The sequence below is a fragment of the Parasteatoda tepidariorum genome, chromosome 11 (genome assembly GCF_982258835.1).
Source record: "Parasteatoda tepidariorum strain Cologne lab strain chromosome 11, Ptep-v5.0, whole genome shotgun sequence".
Classification (NCBI taxonomy): Eukaryota; Metazoa; Arthropoda; class Arachnida; order Araneae; family Theridiidae; genus Parasteatoda; species Parasteatoda tepidariorum.
Window position 1 is genome coordinate 95,709,358 of NC_141765.1, and position 15,158 is coordinate 95,724,515.

At 30.6% G+C, this 15,158-nt stretch overlaps 1 long non-coding RNA gene across 1 annotated transcript in view; it reads left to right on the forward strand.

Annotated features, from left to right (window-relative positions):
- Positions 1-15,158, forward strand: part of LOC147801928 (uncharacterized) — a 107,935-nt gene that overhangs the window by 13,661 nt on the left and 79,116 nt on the right. The window contains exons 3-4 of the long non-coding RNA XR_015430296.1: positions 239-1,835; positions 14,317-14,368. This is a non-coding gene — a long non-coding RNA (uncharacterized LOC147801928). The remainder of the gene's footprint in view (positions 1-238; positions 1,836-14,316; positions 14,369-15,158) is intronic.

The window sequence follows — 15,158 nt, forward strand, 5'->3', positions numbered from 1 at the left end:
ATAGATTAAAAGACAGGTTTAAAAGAGAGTTTTAAAGTCTGAGAAAGAGAGTTTTGTTTTCATTAGAAAATTAAGAAAGAGATTTACAGAAAAGAAAAACAAAAAAAGATTGGTTGAAGTTTTTTATGTTAAATATATATAGTAAATATTGTTGTTCTTTGAATTTAATAACTATTTTATTTAACTAGTTTTTGCAACGACTTTATTTTTCTTATAAAATTTTTTTTATCGATTTTAGATATGACAGCCTAAATGACAGACTTGCGCCAGCTTTTAGATTATTCTAGACTTTCTTCTAAGCTTGTTTTAACGCCATAAGAAGCTGGTAGCTCTCTACTATCTCGATCAACAGCTCCAGAAAGGTCTACAAACACAAAAAGCATGCATTGAAGAGACCTAGTTTCGATATACCTTTCTCCTACTGACACCAACAAAAACGATGTTAAAGTTGATGCAAATCCTACAGAATGATTAATGAGGAAATTCGTTTGTCGGAGGCTGAAATATCCATTATGAGAAAGATTCTAACGACCCATCTGTTAGTTTCATCCCATGAAGTTTTGCGAAAGAACGGTGACTCTGCTCTGTATTCAGTGAAATTTTCGCTCCATCTGCCCGAAAATCTGTTAAGAATAACATATGCAATGGCCTTTTAATGTTCCCTCCAAGAGTCAAGAAAAAAACTCTTGCTAGCTGATCCCCCAGACAACATAATCGGACTGATTATGTTGACATAATCAGACAACATAATCAGCTTTCACTTTGCCTATTTTTATTTTATATTTTATGACCGTCGCTGAACAGGCTACCCAATTTTCGGGTTTAAGACTACTAATGTTCAGCTACGTAGAACCCAATCTAGAAACAAGGGAACTCCTGGATCATGTTTTGGGAGAAATTTGCCTTCGTGGAGGACTTTTTGGTGGAACTAAACCGCATTTGCGTTACATGGAGAGAAAGACCACGCCATGGTTAGCTTGACAGCAAGGATACTCTAACCCATGATCCATCTACCACGGAGTATATTTCACGTCAGCACTGTGGTCGGTGCAAGCCAGATGCGGAATTCGTATCGACCGGCAATCGCCGGGGTTCGAGCCCGGTTAACCTCAGTGGAAGACAAACGCTTTATTCCCTGAACCATCACGGCTCTTTTGTCTAGTTAAGCAAGAACAGATCCGGACTTGCATCACCTACTTATGAGTTTGCCCTGCAGATTGGTGAGGTGGCGAAAAAAATGATGAAACATTTGTGAAGAGATTGAATTCCGAATGGCTGTTACAGGCGAGAACTTGCCAAGAGGTTCCACGATGATGGAGCATTTTGTGATCTGAACGCCTGGAAAAGTGTTTCATTGGACTGGGTAAAAGTGATTTTTCGATTTGGAAAAACTGTGAATTTTCGTTTTGGGTAAAGCTGAAGTCATGATTTCGACTTAGGGGCATCATAATCAATGTTCGCGTAATCACCGCATGGTGTCTAAAAGGTGTCAAATGATGCTGTTTTCTACCAATTACTCACCTAATGTGTTTTGCAAAAATGATTATAACAGAACTCATAATATTGCAGCTGAAGACGGAACAATGGAGGCCAGAAAATGTCAAGCAGTTCTATGTTATGTGCCACACCTACGAAGGCAAATATTCAGAAGTGTCCAATATCTGTGGTTCCATATCAATCAATCAAGATATTATATTTTGCCGAACAAAAAGACCTGCCGCTTGGTTGGGAGCCAACTGACTGCTGATGGACATTCCATTGGTGATTTGTCCGGAGAATTAGAGCTCAACCAGTGACTGGGTGACCTGACTCGCTTCAGAGATGGGAAAGAAAAGGTACGTGACCTTTCTTTTTATCATTATTACATTATTAATTTTTCCCCTATTTGCTGGTAAGACAGTGAAATATCTTTTATTTAAATCTAAAAAATACACTTGATAACCTTTTTAATAGTTAAATTATTTCTAATTTTGAATAATTATTTTTTTACATAATTGTGTAAAATAATTATAATTTACAAAATAGAATGATCCTCTCAACATTGAATATATTTAAAACTGCGCATAAATTGTTTTTATGGTGGCCAATGTAATCAAGGAAAGAATTCCTTGTCAGAAACTAGTTATTTTATCGTGATCATGTAGCTTTCAAAATTATTTTGCATTTTGTTGACATAAATATAAAAAACTTTCAGCAATATGAAGGAGAAAAATTATTAGTGCACCTATCCTAATAATTAGATATTTTTTATAAGGTGCTTAAAAATATCTTTTGAGTTCTTTAAAAGTGCTTATTTTTTGTTGGAAAAATTTGGTTATTCACCCTGTATTAATAATGTAAATATTTATGTTTGGCTTTGTAATCATGAAAGTTGTAACATTTATTTTAACGTTAAAGTGAACGGTACAAATAAATTTACTATAACTTTTTTAAATTCTGTAGTTTTCACGCGTTGATTTAACGTGCAGAATGCTCAAAATGAGGAACACAGTGTTCCAAAAGGTCGGTCAAAAATGAGTGTAGTAATTTATTAATCAAAGTACGTGGAAGTATTTCTAAATTTGTAACTACCTAAATTTACATAAATTTCTTGGCGTACTTATCAGATTTCTTTTTATATGAAAAGACTTCCTCAACTATTGTGGTGATCTAGAACATCTGGTGATAAATTTCAAAAAGCAAGAAACATCTTTTATAATAAGTATTTTGCTACGACTGAACAATTTGGATAGCTTTCGGAAAACATGGAAACTTTCGCAACAGCCAATTAATCTCTCAAAAACAGATAAAATTAAAAACATTCAGGCATGCTTGGTTTGTAAACAGCTTCAAAATTACATGAATTAAAAGATGGTAATTGCGATTTAAGTTGTAAAAATATTAAATTTAGAAGTAGTGACAATTTTATTTATTAAAATCCCTTCGTTTGAGAGCCTGCCCAACATAAAGCCTTAACATCTTCCGCGTTTGCGAACGCTTTATTTTTTTAATGTGTCTTTCCGTATGAGGGCTAAGCACTGTTAAGATTTAAGAAATAAACCCAATGCTTTCAAAGACTAACCTGTTTTTAAAATAATCCATTTAATATATTTTAAGAGCTTGAATAAGAGGCTTGAAAAGACGCTGAATTGATATCCGTTTAATTTTTTGCATTTTAAAAATCTTTATTCAGCTGCAAATAAAGATTTTGAAAATTTCACTTCCACGTTAGTGGAGCCCCATAGTATGAAAAGAATTATAATTTCTAGCTCATAATATGGAATTGATATTAACAATGTATTTCATGTTGCATTTCTAAAAGGCTAAGGGGATAAAAATAGGATGGACTGAAATACTATCTAGTATGATTTTTTTACGTTGAACGAAGAGACTAATAATATCGAAGTTATTTATGTTTTATGTATAAAAGTACAGTTTTTTTATTTATACCTATTTACGTATTACGTTGAGCATACAGGGCCGACCCGTGTATGGAGATGAGGCGGGATCTTTAGTGAGCTGTAAGGAAGATAGGAAGGAATAAGGGAATAGTCCATATCACCTATATTATATATTCTTCTTCTATATCATCACTCCCTCCTTCCCTCAAGGGAAGGAGGAGATCCGAAATGACTAACTCTTCCCTGTGGTGAAGGAGGGAGGGGCGCATCACTAGCTATATATTAGAATGACGTCACCTATGACATCATAGATATTAGAGCTAGTTACACTATACTCCCTCCTCCCCTGCACCAGTGACATGCAGGATAGGAGGGAGGGACGCATCACTAGCTTAATATTCTTATTTATAAAAAAAAATCAATTTATTTAATTAATGAACCAATTTTAATTAATTACGAAATTAATTACAAATTCTAATTAAATCAATTATTGATACAGATCTTCGACAATGTCAGACAAAATCAATAAAGAAAAAGAATGACGTCATTTATCTAAACGGCAACTTTCAAGTGATAGCGGCCATAGCTAATTAGGCAAATAAGATATCGTTACCTATGCATATCATTACGCTAAATCGAATTAGAATGAAACCAAGCTGATTGATTTAATAGTTTAGCAGTTTGAAAATTTATTAAGGTTTTATGTGTAGAAAATACAATTTTTCTACTTTGACTTACACCACTTTATGCAACGAACACTGCTATCTAGACAAGTGAGGCATTGCTTCAAATTTAATTTTTTACTCTTAATCCAGTAAAATAGTCCTTTGATATAATTTTTTAGAAGAAATGAGGGTTTAATGCGTGAAATATAAAATTTTTGACTTACATTTTACTCATGAAATATTTAAAGCATTAAAACTATTAGATCTATCAAATCAATTCTAATTTTGTTTTTTAATTTGTCTAAAAAATACATATTATATAATGCTGGACTTGATTGTACAAAAATGACTCAAATTTTCATTGTTACGTAATTGTAATAAAATTAATTTACATTGCATTAGCTCTGTTTATTATCAAAAATATCACATTTACAAAAGACCAATTTTTAAAAAAGAAATATTTTTTAAATAAAAGAGGATTGGTTTTCATGAATTCAATGTCATACTTTCAACTTATTATTGCAAAATTTAAGACATTAATTATTGGTATGAGATGATTTAATAAAAAATTACGGGATATATTTTGCGACAAATTTATTGTAACATATACTATATAAATTCAAATTTATTAATAACTAGACAAAAATATGTTGTATTAAGAGAATTTTTTTTATGTACCCTATTATTTTTCTTATAGGCTTTAAGCGCATTTTACATTTTAAATAACACAAAAATCAGTGTAAAAATAAAACATTTACTATCAAGTGTATTTATTTTCAATTTTGAATTATTGTTTTTTAACTTCAATTATAAAAACAATATTGCATCTCTTTCCTTTTACACCAGACAAACTTTACAGAGTTCCACAAAATACCTGAAATAAAAGAAATTACTATCATGATAAAATTTTACCAACACATTATTAGAATAAGTGAGATTAAATAGCACTAATTTGAAATCAGTTAAGCCTTCAGGTATCACTCAGAAACTTATTTTAAGTTTGATAGATATTTTGATGATAGTTCTAAGATTATTCTATGCACTAATGAAAGATTGGTATTATTGGTTTTATAGTTTTTATGATAGGACAGAAATTTATTTTATTTTAAAAAATAAATGGTATTTATAAATGAAGACTATTGAAAATGAAACTATATTGAAAAATTAGTAATTTAAACTTACATTCTTACATTGTAGAAAAGTAAAGGATCAATAGATAAATGTAAAGTATAAATAAAAATTAAAATATGAATAGTTAACTTTGAATAATAATGAACAAAATATTAAGCAAATCATCATACACCAATTAAAAGAGGGTTATGAATGTAAAAATAGATAGGGGTTTTGGGAATTTGTATTTTTAAAAATTACTGAAAAATGGGGTAACTTTGTGAGAGAGTAGGTAAATATTTGCCACACATGTTTCCTGAGTTTTCTAACTTGTTTTAAAATAAGCTTTTCTAAAATTAAAGTAATTCGTAGGAAAAAATAAATAATTATTTCACAAATTAAAAAAATTAAGCTTTTTCAAATAATCAAACACATGCTTTTACATTCAACAGGTACCAAAATTAAAAACAAATATTAAAATTCTAAAAATAAAAAATACAATCTTCGTTATATTTTATACGTTATAACAATGCAACAAAAGTTTGTATTTATAAAACATTTTTCGTTCTATTGAAATGCTAAATGAAACTGTATTGAAAAATTAGTAAGGTAAACTTATATACTTGCTACCATTGTAGAAAAGTAAAGTGTCTATAGATAAATGTATGTTAACTTTGAATAATATTAAACAAAATATTATGCTAATCAAAATATACCAAAATAAAGAGGAGATGAATGTAGAAACAGATAAGAAAATAAAGAGGAAAGGGATTGTGGAATATGGAGCAGTTTGAAGTGTGGAATCTTTTATTTTAAAAATTATTTTTATATAATATATTACTACCTTTTTTAAAAAACCTTTTCAATAATTACCGTAAAATAGAGTAACTTTGTGGGGGACAAGGTAAATGTTTACTAAACATGTTTTCTGAATTTTCTAACTAGCTTTAAAATAAGCGATTGAAAAATTAAGGAATTCTTAGGGAAAAATAAAATTAATACACAAATAAAATTTAAAAAATTCAAGCAATAGAACACATGTTTCTTTAATCAACAGAAATAAAGATTAAAAGTTAAAATTAAGAAATGCAATCTCTTATGTTTTATATGTTAAAATAATAATGCAACAAAGTTTGGCTAGTTGCTTGGCGAATATTTTAATGTGAAATGCCAGAAAAATTCATCTATATTAATTTAGGAATTATTTCTATCCAAAGTAATGAAAATTTTGATTGGAACAAATTATAATAATAACTCTTAATGTTATTAGTTTAAAGCGAATAAATAATTATTACATCATACTAATGAAGCAAATTTGAATAATGGTTTTATCTTATTATTCAAAGTTAACTATTGATACTTTACTTTTTATTTATACTTTACATTTATCTATTGATACTTTACTTTTCCACAATGGCAGTTAGTACGTAAGTTTACCTTACTAATTTTTCAATATAGTACTTTTCTTTTCAATAGTCTTAACTTACAGACACAATTCATTTTTTAAAAGAAATTTCAGTCCAAACATAAAAACTACAAAACCAAATATACCTCCCTTCGTTCAAATCAAAATATCTATCTAAATAAATATCTATAATCAAAATATCTATCAAACTTAAAATTAGTTTTTAACGGATACCTGAAGGCTTAACTGATTTCAAATTAATGGTATTTATAATCTCCCTCATTCTAATAATATGTGGGTAAAATTTTATCATGATAGTAATTTCTTTCTTTTATTTCCGATATTTTGTGAAACCATATAAGATTTGTCTAGTGTAGAAGGGAAGAGAAGTAATATTGTTTTCATGATTGAAATTGAAAAATAAAATAAAAATTGTAAATGAATGAAGTTTTAAGTATTGATATTAAAAGTTTCATTTTTTAAACTGATTCTTGTATTATTTAAAATGCAAAACACGTTTAAAGAGCCTATAGCAAAAATAACAGGGTACATAAAAAGTATGCTATTAATAAAATATTGTTTTTTTTCCCTTCTAGTTACTAATAAATTTGAATTTATTTAGTGTGTAAACTAACATACAACAAATTTGTCCTAAAATAAATCGTGTAAATTTTAATTAAATTATCTTACATAAATAATGAATGTTTCAAATTTTACAATAATAAATTGTAAGTATGACATTGAAAATCTTGTATTTTTAAAAAGCAATTTTTAAAAAAAAATTGTTATTTCATGAAAGTGATATTCATGATAATATTTGTAGTTAATGACAATAAAATTCTGAGACATTATTGTATAGACAAGTCAGACATTATTTATTATATATATTTTTAGACTAAATTTTAAAAAAAAATTAGAATTGATTTGATAGATCTAATGGTTCTGATGTTATAAATATTTTGTGACTAAAAGGTAAGTCACAATTGCATATTTCATACATTAAATCCTCATTTCTTCTAAACAATTGTTTCAAAGGACTATTTTATGAGATTAAGCATAAAAATTTAAATTGGAAGAAAAGCCTCTCTTGTCTAGATAGCAATGTCAGTTGCATAAAGTGGTATAAGTCAAAGTAAAAAAATTGTTCTTTCTACGCTGGAAACTTTTATAAATTTTTGAATTGCTAAAGTATTAAGTCAGACAGCTTGGTTTTATTCGATTTAACGTACACGATACCTCACTTGCCTAGCTAGCAATGCTAGATACGTAAATATGGATAAATAAACTTTACGTTTATACATAAAACATGAATAACTTCTAGAATATTAGTCACTCGATTCAACGTAAAAAAAAATACTAGATAGTATTTAATTCTATCCTCCTTTTACCCCCTTATCCCTTTAGAGATGCAAGATGGAATTTATTTACATCTTAATGTCATTTTCATATAATGAGCAAGAAATCATAATCCTTTTTATACTATGCTGCTCCACTAATATGGGAGTGTAGTGTTCAGAATATTTATTTGTAGCTGAATAAAGACTTTTAAAATGCACAAATTTAAACGAATATCAATCAATATTCTACAGCGTCTGTGATTTCATTTTCCTCCTTTTAAAAAAAGAAATTGAAAAAGAATGAGATGATAGGATCACATGAAAAAAATAAAATGTAATTTAAAAGTTAAGATATGCAACAAAATATGATAACCGCTACCAACAAATGTTTTGGCAATTCAGCAACCCTATCAACAACTCTGCGAAATTGCCTTAAGAGTTGAGGTTCCGCTTATGGTTGCTCTTATTTTTCCCTTGTGTGATATCCGCTTAAGACACATTTAATTTATAATTATTTTGAAAAAATAATATCGTTGTAAATACTATTTCAACATATTTGTTTTTTAACGAACTCAAAGTGATAAAAAATCACTCATATTCTGTCAGAAAATTATTCCTCATAATTAGTAAGAAACTCCCTAGAATAAAACATATGCAGTCGGACCTCTATTTAACGAGGTCGCTAAATCCCGATAATGAGTTCGTTATAAGGAAAATTCGTTAAATAGAAAAATCACCTTTTGAAATACTTAAACGACTCAAAACGCATTTTAAATTCATAAACACTAGGCATAATTAAAAAAGCAATTGATACATTTTTATCTGGTAAACTAGTATCTACTGTTTATTTCATAAATCTTAACCGCAAAATAAATCTGCATGGAAAGCAAGAATATAGCAAAACATAATCCAGTGTTATACTATCATTCTGCATACATTTTCAACTAAAAAAAAAGCTAAATTTATGTATAAAACTATAGCTGCATTTATTAAAGAGTAATTTTAAACATACATTACCACATGCGTTCATATAAGTTTAATGGCTACTGATAAAATCAGTTAATTTTATCTGCGTTTTTCGTTTGAAATGCAAACAAAAAAGGATTTCATTGCTTTCTCTAAAAGTTAAGCGGATTCAAAAATCAATTCAAGGTAATTTCCCCTATAAAATGCGTTAACAAGTTTAAAATGTTCTGAAATATTTTGGTAAATTGGGAAAGTGGATCTCGAAGAAAAGTTCGTTAAACAGAAAATTCACTTCGCTGTTTGGAAGTTATTTTTCGAAGAAATTTCCAAAATGTTCTTGGTTCCTCGAAAAAATTCGCAAAATACAGAAATTCGTAATGGAAGTTCGTTAAATAGAAGTCCGAGTGTAGTTCTAATTCAATAGAAATTAGGTCATTGTCTTTCTTTTTTTTAAAAAGCTAAATTTCATGCTTACTGAAGAAAACATCCTCTTAGTATAAATTCAATATTAATAGTATTTATCCATATATAAAGGTATATACCGTATAATAAAGGTATATTTACCAGATAATAAAGGTATGTACTTTTCTGTTTTACTATATACGAAGGTATGTACACAGTCTTCTCGGTGAGAAACAGGAAAGGTTTTACCTTCATTCTGACAAATCAAATGAGACTCATATTTATTTATTTATAAATTTTTTTCAAGCTAAGCGATAAAATATGAAGGGGAAAATAAGAATGAAAATATGAACTAAAATTATTATTTAATTATAAATGAAAACTTTGAAAACACACTCTTTTTCAAGCTCTTAAAATATATCAAATGGACTATTTCGAAAACAGGTTGGTTTTAAAAGCATTCAGATTATTTTTTAAATCTGAAAAGTGCTTATCTGACTTAAGAAAAGGCACACTAAAAGAAATAAAGCGTTCGTAAACTCGAAAGGTGTTAAGGCTCAATGTTGGACAGGCTCTAAACGAAGAGATTCTTATAAATAACATTGTCACAACTTCTAAATTTAATATTTTGACTTCTGAAATCACAATTGCAATTTTTTGTGCAATATAAAAGCTGTATAAAAACTAAGCATGCCTGAATGGTTTCCTTCTAACTTTGTCCCATTTTCCTTTTAACTTTGCCTTTCCTTTTTTGAGTTTGCCCACAAAAAGAAACTAACGTATGGAAAATACCGAATTTAAAAAAGTGGTAATAAATTTATTTGTATCTTTCAGATTTACGTGAAAACAAATGCTACAACTTTCATGATTAGAAATATAAATTCGAATAATGATTTTTTTTTCACTTTTTCACTGTCTTTTAAGAAGACGCTAGGGCAGGAATGAGTTAATACGTTTGACAAGATTAGAGATAAATGAAATAAAATAGAAAGTTAAGATTCTTTTATCTGATCTTATGAAAATAATTTAAACTTTTATTTTCAGAATGTAATACTGCAGTTCTAATCATAAATACCTATATTCATTAATACATTACGGTGCGTAAGACTGCTTCATTTATTTTATATAAATGCTGATAATGAAACAATTTTGTTTTTATCATTTATCTTTTTGAGAGGAAAAAAAAGTTTCCGAAGATTATAATGCTGAGAGCTATCTGTTTTATGAACTAAAACTAATTAAACATTCTAATTTGACATATCTGGATTAGCTGCTCCCTTCTTCCGTGGGCCGTAGTAAAATTATCAAACGTTGACAGGACCGTGATGATAAAAAGGTTGAGAAACACTGCTATATACTAGTTAATTGGTATTGAATAAATGTAGTGGTAGCTACGCTACATTACTCTCCCGCCAGAATTTTATTTGGGATGGAATTCTATGAATAGATATCAGTGTACGATTTATTGCTGTTTTTAAGAGAGGCCGGGAGTGCTGTATTAAGATCGCCAGATTTTGATCTGTGATTTAAAGAGCTGTGTTAAGATCACAGTTGTGTGCGTGATCACTCATCTGCTGCTATTATCAGTGTTTGCAGCTCCCCGTTGTGCGCAATCTACACCAAGCAGCAAAAGCGCGAGAAGGATAACGTTGCAATCACAAATAGAAAGTCAACTGTTCACTGTGTTCCATCCATCAAACTAGACGTGTTCAAATCAAAGTGAATGCGACTATCAAGATAGGCGTGTTCAGTTCATGTCCGAAGGCGTCCAATGCGAGGAGTATGTTAACGAAAGTTTCAGAGTTATCTATCGAAACGAACCTCAGGATAGAATCGAGTTAACATGTTTTATATACTTGAGAATAGGTATTGAAAAATTGTAGTGGCAGTTAGTCTACAAAGTTTTTTAACGTTAAAATTTGTACACGGAAAATTATTGGTACAATTTTTTAAAAAAAAAATTGTGTTAGAAAAAAAAGCTTCTATGAAACGCAATTTTTTTCGCTGATTGTAAATGATTTCAAAACTTAATTATATTTTAATTATAAGAGTTCAACTAAATTCAGTAGCAAGAAGAAAAAAAATTTGCCTCTTAAATTTCTTATTAAAATTTTTTTGTTTACTTATTAAAAATTGAAGATTTTTAGAGCAAAATATATTTTAGATTTTACAATACCGAGTTAGCTTTATATGAGGATATAGGAAGCCTATGCTTGCTCACAAAAGCTTTTCATTACCCATCCCGCTAAAAAGTATTTTTTAAAAAAATATAAAACCTGCTATTTGTTTTTTTTTTTATCGAAAACACTTCTTTGCTAGGTAAACTAATTTTTTTAATTTTATTTTATAACCGGCGTTGAACAGCCGAGCCAATTTGTTGGGCTATCCATCACGACTACCAATGTTCAACTCCTTAGCCTTGTAATTTTGAACCCAATCCAGAAGACAAGAGAACTCCTGGGTCAAGTATTGGGAGAAATTTTGCCTCCGTGGAGGGCTTTTAAATGGAACTAACCCGCATTTGCGTTACATAGAGGAAAACCACCCACGGTTAGCCTGATGGCTAGGGATACAAGGGGATTTTTCCTCCTAGTTTAAGCTCTTTATTGAAAATGGTTAATCATCCAAAAGTTTTCGTTAGCCCTTGATCCGAAACAAGATTCGTCTTAAGAAAATTAGGGTTTAATTGTGAAATTGGCTACCACAAAACTAAATCTTACCTCCTAGTGTTAGTTCACCACGAGAAAATATTAGCCTACTCCAGAGGTCGCCAAAGTAGTCTATATAGACCCCCAGGGATCTTTGTAACAAAAGCGGGGGTTGATCTGAACCAGTGGGTCGAATGGGGGTCGATCCGAATCGGAAGGGTCGATTGGGGTCAAAGAAAAAACAGTTTTTAATACGCGAATCACACATACCTAAATCAGTATATAAAATTTGCGAATTTTTTTATAATTGACTTAATATCAGTTTCTTTATAAAACATAAATTAATAAACGTATATTTATTCGGGTGAAACAAGTATTTACGTACCAGTGGCACGAGCTCTGCACTATTATATTATACGAGCTCTGCACTAGTTTATAAGTCAATGTGCTCTTTTATAAATGTCACGTGTGACGAACATTGACGTTACAAACGCAAATATCATACACAGTTTCAGTTATCTTTGCAAACTGTGTTGAATATTTGCAGTGTCATTATTAAAACTTTTATACATAAACAGGTAATCTTCAAAACTTGAGCGACGATTTTAAACTGCGCTTTGTTGATTTGGAAAACATTGACATCCCTGATTGGATTATTGTGCCATTTTCTGCTCAAATTGAAAACGTGGATATCAACCTGCAAGATGAGCTTGCTGAATTATTATCGGATCTTGAAGCAAAGACGCTTTTTAAAAGTTTAACAATAAGCAAGTTTTGGACAAATATAAATATAATGCAAAAATATGTAAAACTTTACGAAATAGCTCAGCCATTTATGCTAGAATTTACAAGTTTCTATAAGGTTGAAGCCGGTTTCAGTTACGCAAATTCAATCTTAACTAAGTACAGAAATATATGTGGAGTTTTGAGGGAATTTAAGATTAAAATTGACCAATTTTGAACCCACTATAGCGAACTTTGCAAAAAAACACTAGGCACACCCATCTCATTGATTCAGAAGCAATAAATCTGTAGTAACTTTACTTATTTTCTCATAAAACTATTGTTACACAATGTACTATTACTTTAATAAATGTTTAAAATAATAAAATAAATGTACAAACACCGTATCTAATAGAGTTTTATTTTAATTAACAGAAAATCACTTTTATGGGGGTCGATGGAGATTTCGGAAAATTATATAAATGCAAATAAATGCATATAAATGCAAATTCCATGATCAAAAAAGTTTGGCGAGCCATGGCCTACTCTAACCAAACAAAACCAAAAAGATTACCCAAGTCAAAATTTTTGATACTTTTCCCTTGATGGACCAACATAATCATGATGGTAACCAACGATAATTCCATCATCAATAACCATCAATAATTCCATTATATTTTTTGTTGGTAACCAACATAAGTAACAATAACCCCATTGTAGAAATTCTGATCGATCTATGATGGTCCAACACAAGAATAGCAACTTGTTTTGATGGTTTGTTCATCATAGTTTCTACCATAGTTCCTTAGAAATCAAATGTTGGAACGAACGTTTAACTATTTCAAGTATGGGTGTTGGGTGACTCGGGTCAATGAGAGAGAAAGAGAACCAGGGAGAAAAGGAGCTCCTTTATTCCAGGTGCACTATTTCTTGTTACCAAAGTAGCAGACTGCTGTAAACTTCGTGCCGAGGGGAGTTCTTTCTATAGTCAAACTATAAGTGCTAGTTCTTCACCTGACGGAGGATGTTTAACACAGAGTTGCCTTTCCCTCAAAAGTTATTCCCTGAGTCGCCGCGATGATTCAGGGAATAGAGCGTTCGCCTTCCAATTCGGCGAACCGGGTTCGAATCCCAGTCGATACGAATTACTTATCCGGTTTGTATTGTACCGACCACAGTGCTGACAGATCGGGTTAGAGTCCCCTTGCCGTCAGACTAACCGTGGGAGGTTCTCGTGGTTTCCTTCTCCATGTAACGTAAATGCGGATTAGTTCCATCAGAAAGTCCTCCGCGAAAGCAAATTTCTTCCTATACTTGATCCAGGAGTTTCCTTGTCTTCTGAATTTGGTTCAAAATGACAAGGCTACGGAGTTGAACATTAGTTGTCGTAAACCCATGAAATTGGGTGGGCTGTTCAACGATGGTTATAAAATAAAATTAATTAAAAAAAAACCTTTACTCGCCAAGCTGGCGGGAGTAAAAATACTGATGAGAGTGGCGAGCACTGCAAAGGAATAAATTAAGAAACTAAATATTTTTTTGTTTAAGATTATAAAAGCACATAAGAATGCAACTTTTAAATTATAAATGGAATTGTGACACACCATGCATTTTTTAGTGTGCGATATAGACTGCTTTTTTTGAAGTATGGTTCTACTATAGCACCTATTTTTGTTATAGGAAAGAGTTATGATGTCGATTGAGCTGAATAACGTAGAGCAACAAAATATAGGTAAGAATATAATTTTCATGTTTTATTTATTTTGATACCTTTACGTGTTTTGACCAAAAACTACAACACAAATGGGCAACTACTGCAGCTATTAACAAGAATTCGGATTTACAGTGTACAAAAAAATAATAAATGGACCACTCTGAATAATTTTTGATCTGATGATTGGATCTTCACTCTCTTGGTCTCAATATGAATGATTCAAGGGGGTCATTTCAAACATGCTAATTAATTTGTTCAAACAATAATTCATCCATTTTAAGTTACGAGATCAGACACAAAAACGTACTTTTTTTGAACGATCATATCGTCTGATTTGAAAAGGAGGTAAATCTTCCATATATACAGCTCGAAAGCCCAAGAGAATAGCCGGTAAGAAGGCTGACCAATGGTCTTGTGGCATAACTATAACTACGTTTATTAAGCATCAATTCACTGTAAGACATATTAACTCGATTGAATCTTGAGGTACTTTTGATAGATGAAAGCTGACATTGTCGATTTCTGCATTTCCCATATTTGTGACCTGCTGACGTGCTATGAAGAAGCATACCTTTATGTATGGTACGCATTAAAAAGTTGACTTTCTATTTATGACTGAGTCATCGTCCTCCTCGCGCTGTTGCTTCTCAGTTTCATTTACACACACAACGTGATCCTACACACTCTAGACCAGGGGTTTCCAACTGGGCCGCATCCGGCCTGCGGGGCCTTTTTTCGTGGCCCTCGAACTAAAATATATTAGTTGTCATTTTTTACGGACAATTTTCGTAAGAAATCTATGTGGGTT